General features: G+C 47.2%; 1 protein-coding gene across 1 annotated transcript in view; it reads right to left on the bottom strand.

The window, feature by feature from the left end:
- The window catches only part of D2HGDH (D-2-hydroxyglutarate dehydrogenase), a 338,149-nt gene that overhangs the window by 268,490 nt on the left and 55,811 nt on the right, over positions 1-13,848 (bottom strand). The gene's annotated exons all lie outside the window — the stretch shown is intronic.

Genomic DNA, 13,848 nt, shown 5'->3' with positions numbered 1-13,848 from the left:
ATATGACCCTTGGTGGGGGGGGGGGGTCACAACCACAGGTTGAGAACCACTGACTTAAAAGTATGTGAGATAGGAGCAGCAGGGCACAGACATGCCTTCCCCACAGGGCAGGGCTCTACTCACAACGGCTCCATACCACGCACACGGCAACACTTCCTACTTGATCTACAAATTCAGCGTCATTTCACCTTGGTGCCTGGAGAGACAGCTCAGAGGTTAAGAGCACTGGCTGCTCTCTTCCAGAGGTCCTGAGTTCGATTCCCAGCAACCACATTCATGGCTCACAACCGTCTATAATGAGATCTGGTGCCCTCTTCTGGCCTGCAGGTGTATATCCAGGCAGACCACTATGCACATAATAAATAAATAAATAATTTTAAAGGTTTTGCCTGCAGAACTATAACATATGCAGGAGAACAGACAAAGGAGCAGCTGAGATAATCATAAAGGAAGAGTAAAAAGGAGGCTGGGACTAGCAGGGTGAGCAGCCTGTGCTCCCTGCGACAGGGGACTTCCTATTTGGTGCTAGCCTTCTCCTGGGGGTGGTATTCAGATTGGCACCATATGCAACACACCTGCATACTCCCAAGCCCAGCAGAAAGCGTGGAAAGGAAATCCACAAGAAGCTCAAGCAGGTGAGGGCGTGTCCCCAAACCCTAGCCATGAAAGAACAATTGTCAAGGAACAGTTCAGAGTCAGATGGACACACGGCTCAGGAAAAGTGGAAGGCAAAAGCCTCAACGTGGTGAAAAATATCATAAGCAAGCGGAGGTAAAGCATTTGTACTATCACACCATGATCTACAGTTACATCTAAAATTAAGTTAAATCTCAAATACAATTTACGTGAAGATCTAAAAGTCTAGAAAGGAAAAAATCCAAAGCACAATGGAAAAGGCGGCAGGAGTTGTAATTATCAGTTCACCAAAATATGCAAGTTCAATACAGCGATGCCTGCTTATACAAGTGTGCATATTCATCAGGGTGTGGTGGCGCACACCTTTAATCCCAGCGTTCAGGAGGCAGAGGTAGGTGGATCGATGTAAGTTCAAGGCCAGCCTGGTCTACAAAGCGAGTCCAGGACAGCCAAGGCTACACAGAGAAACCCTGTCTTGAAAAACAAAAAACAAAACAAAAAAGGACAAGTGTGCATAATCAATGTGTATGTTCATGCATGTGCTATGTGTATATCCGTGTGTATGTGTTTATTCACGTGTATACAGTGTGTGTGCATGAATCTGTGCTCCACATACAGCTCACACATTCATATGCATGTTGCAAATGCACATGCACACACATATACATATATACATACACCTTTCCCCATCTGTTCCCCGTGGAACACTGTGGATGAGGGGGCACAGGACTGTCAGTGCTGGGTCTACAACTATCCAACACCCACCATAGAGATCTGAACTGACCCAAGTCCTCCTGTCCCCATCAGCAGTGCAGTCTCAACAGCTTGAGCAGACTCAGCACAGAGCGCAGCAGCGATGACCTGTAACTCGCTGTGTCTGAAGGCGAAGAACCAGCTTAGGCTTGTGCCAAAATGTCAAGGGCGCCGTGTGGGCATCAAAAACCACCAGAATTAAAATCTGATTAATACACCTTGAACATATCGCTTCAAGAACATCGTTATGAGTTCAAAGCATACAGAAGGCACACAGAGCACATGCAGGAGGACTCAGAAGAGAGAGGAGGAGGAGGAGGAGGCACAGCAGGCGAGAGGAAGTGGTCTTTTCTCTCAACGGTTCTCTGAACCTCCCGCCTGGGTCCTGGCTGCAAGGCGCTTCTGGGCTAGGCCATCCGGTGGTGGCAGCCCCTGTTCAGATAAGAACCGAGAGCAACAGGGACCAGTCAGCACTTCATATCCGCTTTCCCGTAAAGCAACAGCTGCGCCTCTCCGCACTCATTTTTTCCATCCACTCACTCGGCCTAGCACTTTGTCTACCCCCTCCCACTGTGGTGTCCCTAACCTGACAGAGGCTACAGCCTCAAGAGGGTGCTCTCTCCCTCCCTCCCTCCCTCCCGTCCTCTCCCTCAACCTCTCCCTCCCTCCATCTCTCTCCCTCCCCCCTCTCTCTCTCCCTCTCTCTCTCTCCCTCTCTCTCTTCCTCTCTCCCCTTCCTTCCCTCCCCTCCCTCTCAATTTTTTCGAGACAGAGTTTCTCTGTATAGCCTTGGCTGAACTTAGACGAAGTTGGCCCCCAACTGACAGAGATCCACCTGCCTCTGCCTCTGCCTCCCTGAGTGCTGGATTACAGGTGGCCCCCCCCGCACCTCTCCTCCCGCACCTCTGCCCCCAGTAACTACACACTCCACCCCATTTCCTCCAGGCATCAGGAGGGCTCTTGATGTGACTCCTCTGCCACAAACCAGAGCTGACCCCAGGGGAACAGGACCCAGTCGTCCAAGCTACTTAGGACCCACGCTTTTCTCTCTTCTCTCTACCTCTCAAGTACGGTTGTCCTCTCTAACTGGTCCGCAGAGGTGGACAAAGGCTTCTGATTCAGACAATCAGGGTCTGGCCCTCTTAGATAGAGGAGGCAGGAGAAGCAGCAGGGATCTGCCGAAAGCCCGCCCTCTAGCTGTGGAAAACGGACTGACATCTCGATCCATGTGAGGACTTGAGGCTGAGCCCTGGTGTTCTCGGTCATAACTGGTCAGCTGACTGGTGTGGGTGTGGCCCCTTTGCACTAGGGTTCAAGATGTGGACTTCCTGCCGGGGACAATCAATCCATCAAGGCTCTGCGACATCGGGACATCACTGGGGCCATTTGGAGCGACGTTGCTTTCTTCTAGAATAGATTTATAGTTTGTTTTGCTTTGTTTAGTTTTGAGACAGGGTCTCACTACTGGCTGGCCTGGAACTCAGAGATCTGGCTGCCTCTGATTTCAGAGTACTGGGATTAAAGGTGTGCAGCATCACACCTAACATTTAATAATACTCTGTAAAGCGCTCTGTGTGTGTGTGTGTGTGTGTGTGTGTGTGTGTGTGTGTGTGTTCATGAATTATGTGTACCATCTGTGTGCAAGTGTCCACGGAGGATAGAGAGCATTTGATCCCTTGGAGCTAGAGCTTCAGTCAGTTGTGACCCACCTGGTGTAAGTGCTAGGAACTGAACTTTCGTCCTCTAGGATAACGGTACGTGGAGACCAAGACTTAGAACTTAGCCCTTCTGGAGGGAAGCTCCTCTACCCAAGACTTTCTCAGCTGCAGCAAAGCTCACACACACAGCACAGTCTTCAGTCGTGTTCCCCCCTCCCCCCCCCCTCCTCTGCTGTCTGCCACGGGGAGTCACTCATCTCATCTGAAAATGAGTTGGAGAGACCACCTAGTGGTTGAGAGCAGTACTGCTTTTCCAGATGGGGCTGAATTTGGTTCTCAGCACCCACATGAGGCAGCTCATGTAACTGCCTGTAACTACAGCTCCAGAGGTTCTGGTACTTCTAGCCTCTACAGACACCTCCACCTCTCTCTCTCTCTCTCTCTCTCTCTCTCTCTCTCTCTCTCTCTCTCTCTCTCTCTCTCTCTCTCATGTGTGGTGAATGTGTATGTGAGGTGTGGTGTGATGTGTGTATGTGGTATGTGTGTGGTGTATGTGTGTGTGGTGTATGTGTGTGAGGTGTGTGTGGTGTGTGTGTGGTGTATGTGTGTGAGGTGTGTGTGGTGTATGTGTGTGGTATATGTGGTGTGTGTGTGTGGTGGTGTGTGTGGTGTATGTGTGTGGTATATGTGGTGTGTGTGTGTGGTGGGTACAGTGGGTGGGTGCAGTGTGTGTGTAAGTGTGTGTGTGTGTGTGTGTGTGTGTGTGTGTGTGTGTGTGTGTGTGTTAAGAACAAAATAAAACAGAGCTCCCCAGCTGCACCAGGGTACTGGCCACTGGCCACAAAACTAGCCCATCTGGCCAAGACCCAGGTAAACAAGACAGAAAAGGACCATGGCTTGACCTCTTCCTAGCATTGGCAGGCTCCTGAAGGTAAGATAAACGGCATGGGGCAGGCACTTCCCACAGCCAAGGCAGCCCTAGGGCTGTTCACATTTTCAAGTTGTGGGCCACGGAGATGGCTCAAAATTATGCAAATATGCTCAAGGTCATGCAAATAACATACTCTTTTCTCAACTTTACAGCCTTACTGTTACACATTTTCTAATTGATAGGCTTCATTTTTTAAATTGTTTTGGGTTTGCAGAAAGCAGAACAGCCCCATGTATTCCCCCTCCCACCCCAGACACCTAGGTACAGAGTCCCTACATTTAGCAATGAGGGAGCATTTGCTGCTACAGCAGATCCACGCTCACACGTCATTCTCTTTCAGAGTGCAGCCTGCAGCAGGGTCCCTTGGTGGCATCACTGCTGTGGGCCTTGGCAGATGGATAAGGTCATATACTGCCTTTACAGGGCCCTCTTGAGGATTTTCACTACTCTAAAATTCCTCTTGAAACGGGAAGACAAAGTCAGGTGCATATAACCATAAGTCATAGAAAGAGTAACTCCAAGATTTAGCAAGCAAGAAAGACCTTCCAACTGCCCCAGACCTCCCACCTACCCAAAGAGTATGAAAAATCCTCCCAACAATGGGCAAAGTCAGCCAGCCACCTACAATAGGAAGAAAAAGAAAAACCTCTGGATGTGTTGATGAAATATTATGAAAATCTCTCTTACATTCTAAGAGACTGGATTTTTTGCGGGGGGCGGAGCCTGGCCTTACACACTTTGAGGTTACTTAAGATTTAAGACTGAGGAGCCGGGCATGGTGGTGCATGCCTTTAATCCCAGCACTCGGGAGACAGAGGCAGGCGAATCGCTGTGAGTTTGAGGCCAGCCTGGTCTACAAAAGCGAGTCTAGGACAGCCAAAGCTACACAGAGAAACCCTGTCTCGGAAAAAAAAAAGATTTAAGACTGAGCCAGGCATGGTGGCACATGCCTTTAATCCCAGCACTTGGGAGGCAAAGGCAGGTGGATCGCTGTGAATTCAAGGACAGCCACGTCTACAAAGTGAGTCCAGGACAGCCAAGGCTACACAGAGAAACCACTACAGATAGAGACAGCTTCACACACAGACACACACACACATACACAAATGCACACACACATACACTCACAGTCATACAACAGACACCACTTACAGATACACACACACACACACTCACGGCTCATACAACAGACAGTCATGACACATACACAGAGGACACCGACACAGGGGCAGACTCACAGGACAGCCGTCAGCAGGCACAGGTTCAGACTCACCCAGCAGACAGACAGAGGGTGGAAGGCACGTGGAGCATGAAGTAGAGAATTCTAATCTGGACTCTCTCAATTAAATGACCCCAAGAGAAAGTGCTTCAGTTTCTTTCCTTAATGTGTTATTGGCAACAGTGGAGTTAACTGCTAATGTATATAATCTGCACACCCAGACCCGGAAGCAGCTCTGGAGCCTCTTGCTTGCTGACACCCAACTCCACTCTGTGGACTTATACTTCCTTCTCTATTTTAAAACATCGATACTTCTGCTACCGCATTAATGTTTCCTATTCAATTATTTGTTCAGGACACAAAGAGCCTGGAGGTCAGGTCACACAAACATCCTGAGTTCTGCATTTGTACACACACACACCTTCATTCAAGGCCTGGTCCTCCCACCCCTTGATACCTGTTGTGCGGACCTTTCCTTGGAAAAGGAATAAACCTCTTTTCACCCCAGATGGGGGGGCCCAACAACAAAAAAAACGATGTCACTCAAGTCTAGCTTGGTGAACCAATGGCTTTAACGTTCTTTGTTGATGTTGTTGTTGTTGTTGTTGTTGTTGTTGTTGTTGAAACAGGATTTCTCTGTGTAGCCCTGGCTGTTCTAGAACTTGCTCTGTAGGCCAGGCTGGCTTCAAACTCACAGAGATCCACCTGCCTCTGCCTCCTGAGTACTGTGATTAAAGGTGTGCATCACCATCTCCTAGCTGGCTTTGAAGTTCTTTTTTGTTTTGTTTTTTTTTGTTTGTTTGTTTGCTTTTTGGGCTTTTTGTTTGTTTGTTTTGTTTTGTTTTGTTTTTCCAGACAGAGTTTCTCTATGTAGTCTTGGCTGTCCTGGACTCTTTCTGTATGCCAAGCTGGCCTCAAACTCATAGTGATCCTCCTGCCTCTGCCTCCCAAGTCCTGGGATTAAAGATGTGTGCCACCATGGCCAGCCTAAAGTTCTTACAGAATGAATAAGACATTATTTACAAGAGCGTAGGCAACTTATAAACAGCTACACCACCGAAGAAAATGTCTTTCTAAGGATGGATTAGCTGTTTATATATCCTCAGTGAGGAGTACAGCTTGTATAAACCATCCCCCATCAGTCATTAACTACAGTATAATATGTATCAGATAGATAGATAGACAGACAGACAGACAGACAGACAGACAGACAGACAGATGACAAATAGATAGTAATGGATAGATACAGAGAGAGGGGGCGGGCAGGACCTAGAAACTGTTCACTGCTGATGTCATCAGAGAGAAGAGAGGCCTTCTAAGTCTCTCTCCCAAGAAGCCTTTAACTGTATACAGCCGGCAAGCAGTAATTAGCATCAAAATATGTCAGGCCATCCCCCCAACACCTCAGGAAAGGGCAGAGCCTTGCAGCCCCACCCGCTCTTTGATGAACTCTAGTGGACCCAATCGTCTGCAGACATCTGTTATGAGCTCAAGTGGGCAATGGCCACATCTTGCCTCGCCTGCATTCCACAGTAACGCACCTCTTTTTATCATTGGCTGATGGTCCACCAATTGGATGGGCTGAAATGTATGTGTTCATCCATTCTCTTGCGGGAAGTTTGGGGTTAGGCTTGGGTTTGTTCTTTAGGTTAGGGTTAGCAGTTGCCTCCAAGTTTCATCAATTGTGGATACAGCTGCTATAAACACCATGTTTAGGTTTTTGTGCAGACACAAGTTTTCAGCTTTAGGTAAGTACTGAGGAGCATAATTGATGACTTATATAGCAAAAGAATGTTTTTGGTCTTGGGGGTGGTTTGGTTTGGTTTGGTGTTTTGTTCCCTCCCTCCCCCACCCCCACCCCAACCCCGAGACAGGGTTTCTCAGTATAGCCTTGGCTGTCCCGGACTCACTTTGTAGACCAGGCTGGTCTCGAACTCACAGCGATCCACCTGCCTCTGCCTCCCGAGTACTGGGATTAAAGGCGTGCACCACCATGCCTTCAATGTTATCTATTTTATATGATTTGCTTTATTTTATATGTATGAGTTATTTGTATAAAGTTGCTCATAGAGATATATATAGATATAATATAAAGATATATATATATATATATATATATGTATATATATATATATATATCATCTTCAACAGTCTATAGATCTCTGGCAAGCCCTTTTTTATTCCTATGAAAAAGGTAAAAGAAACACAATGTCACTGGGCGTGCCTCGGGAGGCAGAGGCAGGTGGATTGCTGTGAGTTCGAGGCCAGCCTGGTCTACAGAGCGAGTCCAGGGCAGGACAGCCAAGGCTACACAGAGAAACCCTGTCTCGAAAAACCAAAAAAAAAAAAAAAAAAAAGAAACACAAGTCTTTTCTATCAAAAGATTAAAGAAGACAAGAAAAGAGGCCAGCTCATAGAGGCAGAGGTAATTGGATCCCTATGAGTTCAAGGCCTGCCTGGTCTACAAAGTCCCTGAGTCCAGGACAGCCAAGGCTACACAGAGAAACCATGTCTTAAAAACAAACAAACAAACAAGCACCACTTTTAAAGAGAATTGTAAAAACACCATGTGACAAAAAAATCTCTCCCAAGCCAGGATTTTCTTTAAAATCAAAACACATGCTCAAGCTTGCATTCTGTTTATCGACTACAGCACTTGGAGCAGACTGTGGGGCCCAAGCTCTGACCACTCTAAGCAAGGCACAAGACCTCTCTGCACTAAGAAAAAAGCCCAATGGCTGTACTTGTCGTTTACTTGGTTTGGCATGGCTATGCACCCTTCTTAGCTGCCTTGCCCTATCCACTACTGAGAGACGTTCAGTCAGAACTGAGAGGTCGCCTTTTTGTTGCTATGAATTGGTGCAATTTTGCTTTCAGTCTTGGAGCATAACATTAACGGAATACAAATTGACAGCTGCTGTCACTTTCTTTTGACTGCTTCCCTTTCCACTAGCAGAGGTCTCTTCCTGCACACCCGCTCTCATCAAAGTGTCCACGTGCTGGTCATAGTCTCCTCCTTGCTGCCAGCCTCTTTGTGTTGGTGTATCTGTCTACCTCCGCTTGCTTGTGACAGTTTGGGTCTTTGATATGTTTTTGTTTTGCCAGCATAGCCAAGTTGTTTCTTAATTGGAATGTTAGTCAGTTTCTTGAGAGCAATTTAAGGTATGTTTGGGTCTGGTTGTTTTGCCTTCTGTATCTACTCCTTGTGTGTTTTAAGTTGATCTCTCTTCCCAAGTGTCACCTCTCAATACGAGGATCAAACAACCTTCCTCAGTGTTTGTGCTAGCTGGCATATGTCACACCAATAGCTTATACAAATTACAACTATCAGCTTTGGGGGAACATAGGGAGCTCTGAAGACACCTCCCTTGTGTGTGTGTACCTCCCACTGCATCTCATTGCTTTTTGCTTTGATTTTAGATTTTAAAATTTCCATCCTGTTTTTTGTTTATTTGAAGATAAAATTCTTTTTTTCTTTTGATTTATTTTTAAGATAGATTTTTTACTATGTAGCACAGGCTAGCCTTGAACCCTGGATCCCTTTGCTTCAACCTCCAGGAGGTCTGGGCTTACAGACATGTGTTTTACCTTCATTTTGGAGGGGTTAGGGTTAGGGTTGGTTGACAGTTATTTTCTAGACTCTCTGAAGGGCAGTTCTGGTGCTGCCTCTTTCTCGTGGTCTAGCCTCCTGGTCAACTTGGAGACTTCCCAGCTATTTGGGTTTCGGTGGTTTACGAAATGTGCTCAGCTGTGGTTTTCTTTTGGTTTATTCTCCTCAAAGATGCAGGCAACATCAAGTGGCCACAGGCACTCCCTTGACACACCCAAAGAAGACTGTGGAGCCTGTGGCCTCAAGCAGTCTATCTCCCAATGACAGCTCTTGCCTTTTGTCCCAGCCACCATCCTAGACCAGAGGACAGGTTTTGTCATGTTAAAAGGTCATCCCGGTCAGGCTGGGCTTTGCACTTGGCACTTCTGTCCTCAGGTCTGAGCCTTTTCTGCTTTTCACCAATACCCATGAAGGCCCCCGTTCTCCCTAGACATCTTGGAAGAGACCTACCAGCCCTCCCCACACCCCTCTACAAAGGCTCTGTCCTGCAGGACATGTTTCCGCTCCGTCCTCCACACTATGTTTGACAACGGCTCAGAGTTTGAAGAAAAATTAAGAGACAGCCCGTCTTCCCCTATTAATCCAAAATTATGATCTTGTTGTTTGGATTTTCTTTTTTTTTTTCTTTCCCCTTTAAAAAAATTTTTTTGCAGGTGACACCTAGTAAGGACCTTCCCAACATTCCCACTTTATGGAACCCAACACAGTTGTGTCTCCAGTACAGAGGGAGTAGCAAGGATTGAAGGACAGTTAATACCACCGTGTGGTGATGTTTGCTGCTACTGTAATAGTTAAGTATCGTCAGCTTGGCAAGATCTAGAATTGCCTAGGGGAGAAGCCCCTGGCCACACCTGTGAGAGACTATCTAGACTGTGGGCAGCACCAACCCCTGGGCCTCAGTCCTGGACTGAATGAAAAAGGAAAATGCAAGCTGGGAAGAGCTGTGTGTTTCCCTTCTATCTTCCTAAAAGCTGGTGCAACGTGATCAGCTGCTTCCTGCCTCTGCCGCCATGATGTAGTGTAGCCCCCAAAACTGTGAGCTGGAAAGAAAAAAAATCCTTCTCCCTTACTTTGCCTTCGTCAGGCTTTTGTTTTGTGGTTCTTTGAGGCAGGGTTTGTCTGTGTAATAGAGCCCTGGCAGTCCCAAGCCTTGGCTTGTAGACCAGGCTGGCCTCGAACTCGCAGAGATCCCTCCTGCGCCTGTTGGGATTACAGGCATGTGCCACAACACCCGGCTTTGGAGGGTATTTATGTCACAGCAACAAGACAAGTAATAGCCCTTCTCAGGACTCTGCATCCAGCACTGAGAGATACCACAAGGGGTATGTGTGGGTATGTGTTGGAAAAAGCAAGTCGATGTGTGAGTGGTCATTAAACTATTCCCTCCTAAAAGACGTGCAGATGTGGGGGTACATGCCTTCAATCCCAGCACTTTAGATGCAGAGGGGGGCAGAGTTACCTGAACTCAGAACAAAGCACAAGCCTTGGGGCTGAAGAGCTATCTCAATCCGGGATGGTTCTTACTTTGCTGTACAAAAGGGGACAAGAGTTTGTGTTTCCAGAACCCACACAAAAGCTAGAACAGTGGCGTACATATGTAACCTCAGAGATGGAGAGATAGAGACAGGAAGATCCTAGAGACTTGCCAGCCAGCCATCTAGGGCCAGGTTCACTGAGAGACCCTGCAAAGCGCCCCTCACCGAGGTTATATGAACAATAACAGCTGCTGGAGGGGGAAAAAAAAAAAGCTCTTCCAGAGGTCCTGAGTTCACTTCCCAGCAACCACACGGTGGCTCACACCATCTATAACGTGATCTGATACCCTCTTACGATATGCAGGTGTACATCCAGATAGAGCACTCATATACATAAAATAAATAAATCTTTAAAAAAGAAAGAAAGAAAGAAAGAAAAAGACTCTCTGAGCTGCCCACAAGCCATACAGAAAACTCAAGGATTCAGCTTTCATGAGCAGTCTGAGGTGAGACTTTTCTTTTTTAAAAATCATTTTTGACTGCATGTATGTCGATGCACCACATGCATGCAGTGCCTGAGAAGGCCAGAACTGGAGTTACAGATTGTTGTGAGCCTCTGCGGGTGCTAGGAATTGAACCAGGGTCCTCTAGAAGAGCAGCCAGTGTTCTTAACCACGGAGCCACCTCCAGCCCCTAGAATAGGCTTTTAAAAGACGCAGCTGCCTTTGAATCCTCTCCGGCATCTATAAGTAACCCCTCATCCATGGACCTGTAAGTAATGACAAAAATATAATTTGTTCAATAAGCCATTCTGGGGCAGAAACATTTCTGCCATCTGTCATTGGTGTCCTAACTAAGGCAAATAGAGATTTGCTCATGCCTCCCCAAGAAAAGTCACACAACTTGTCTTCTCACAGCTCTGTCATAAGTTCTGACTGGCTTCTTTCAAGAAAGAACTACTGATTAAAATTCTAAAGCTGGGCATGGTGGCGCATGCCTTTAATCCCAGCACTCGGGAGGCAGAGGCAGGTGGATCGCTGTGAGTTCAAGGCCAGCCTGGTCTACAAAGTGAGTCCGGGACAGTCAAGGCTACACAGAGAAACCCTGTCTCAAAAAAAAAAAACCATAAAAAAAAAATTCTAGGGGCCTGGAGAGATGGCCCAGCAGTTAAGAGCATTGGCTGTTTTTCCAGAAGACCTGGGTTCAATTTCTAGTGTAATACTGAGATCAATCAGTGTAAACACTGAGATCACCCAGATCACGAGACCCCCCCAAAAGACCACCAAGACTCGATACCGATGCAACGTATGTATATAGGGTCCTGTATTACTGGCTCAGAGCTTGGGATCACAATCCTTCCTGATGCAGCAGGATAGGAGAGTGACCCCGAGCTTCAAGGGCAATGGGCTTATAAAGGGAAGTGGGGTTGTGGGTCCCAGGAATGTTGATCTTTAGGCAGGTTGAATGGAGACTGGATCTTCAGGGAAATTTCAGGTCCCAGGAATGTTGACCTTCAGGCAGGTTAGGTGGAGGCTGAGTCCGGAAGGGAAGTCTTTTTATCTCAGAGGAACACTGGGAGCTAATTGTATGTAATCGCTCCTGTGGAGTTTCTGGGGACTGCTGGCAGGTGTCACTCCCAGAACACAGGAAAAAGGGTCACCTAAGGGACAAGTTCTCATACAGACCATCATTAATTGCAGAGTATACATTACATATAAGTTTGCCCTTACACTAGTACCCACATGACAGTTCACAACTCTCTGTAACTCAAGTTCCAGTGGATCAGACACCCTCACACAGATATATGCACAGGCCAAATACTAATTCACATAAAATAAAAATAGATTATAAAATTCTAAGGATCTCTTCCCAGCTAGTCCATATTTGGGAATAAGTCCTATAACAATGAAATCTTTTTTTTTTTAAGGACCCATAATCTAGGACAGATATAAGCAGAAACACTAAAGACAATCTGAACATCCTTAAATAAGGACATGCTGAACAGTTACCATATGCCTATGCTGTCGTAAGCACTATGCACTAGACTTTCCATAACTTTTTATTGTGGTGAGATACCCATAATTACCTATAATTATCACCCTAATCTGCCAGGCTATGTATACGAGATGTTTCCCCAAACTGATGTGCTAAACACCATGCCCATTACAATGCTCAGAGATGACCTTTGAGCAACTGGATCAGGGGACCTGACCTTATCATAGGATCCATAATCTAACTGCTGGGGAGTGGTAGAAAGTAGGACGGGGTGTTCCCCACAAGGCTGTACCTTGGCCCCAGTCTTGCCTTCTCTCTCTCATTGGTGGTTGCCATTGTGTGTGCACCTTTCCTCTGCAGTACCTCCCACCAGTGATGTTTTGCCTTGCCACGAGCCTAAAGGCAACAGAGCCAGCTGACCTCAGACCAAAACCCGAAAGTGTGATTCAGCATAAATCTTTCTCAGATATTTTGTGTCAGTAATGACAAGTAGCTGACACAACCATTTTCAGCGCACAGCTTTCACCTAGGGAAGACATGGGGACAGCTCCTCCTCGTTACCTGGCATTCTCAAGGGGCTCTAAATGTACCTCAGACTGAAAATGGACAGTGATGATTTATTTCTGACTACCTGCAGCTGTGTCTCATGGCCACTGCTTCGCAAGCCTGAAACACAGTCATGCTCCAAACAACAGAACAGGTTGAATAACTGGAAGTCAGTCTAACGCAGGTCCCGTGGGCTAACCCTAAGGTGTCAACGGGGATGCCTCCTTCTGCTCCTCCTCCACCTCCAAACCCAGCTCCACACCCCCCTGTTCATTGGTCCCTGGTCCATGTGATGACTCTGGATTCATTCAGGTAACCAGCGTGGTCCTCATCTTCCCTTCAGCTTTCTGAAAACCCTTTTGCCTTCAAGATCACATTTCACAGGTTCTGTAAGGGCAAGGCAGGGCTGTCTTGGGGGGTGGGGGGTGGGAGAGGAACATTATTCTACCCACCAGACATCAAGTCTTTATAATGCTGGAGTTGGTGAATGTCACCCAGGATCCTCACAGAACACACAGCGCCGGGAAAGCCTGGGCTGAGGAGGGCAAGCGCAATCAATCCCAAGGGATAGCTTGCATCATACAAGAGACATCAGATGCCCCGAGTGGTGGTGAGGTGAGGGGCCAGAGGTGAGGTAGGTGGGAAGGCAGGAAGAAAGGCCTTCTGTGGGCCATACTTATCCTTCCTGCACTGTAAGGTTTCTAAGAGGGTGGAAACATCGTCTGCTATGGGGCTCAGAAATCCCAGAGACGTGGTGAGGATTAAATAGTCTTCTAAACATATCCCGCCCCTCCCCCCTCACACCTCCCCCGACCCTACCCCGGGGGCTGGAACCTGGCAGCTTTATCAGAATAGGGGGAGTGGGCTCAGCAAGTTGCACGAGTTTGGCAGTCTGAGTTCAATCCCTGGCATCCACATAAAAGTGGCCGCAAACTTGTCCTATGACCTCTACATGCGTCCTACGGTCTGTACATGTGCACACGCCACCCAGTTTTAAAGGTTCTTTCTTTTTCTGTGTATGGTGT

This window comes from Acomys minous (genome assembly GCF_964271855.1).
Source record: "Acomys minous genome assembly, chromosome: 4".
NCBI classification, from domain to species: domain Eukaryota; kingdom Metazoa; phylum Chordata; class Mammalia; order Rodentia; family Muridae; genus Acomys; species Acomys minous.
The sequence above is the reverse complement of the archived record's forward strand: the minus strand, read 5'-3'. Positions and strand labels throughout refer to the sequence as shown.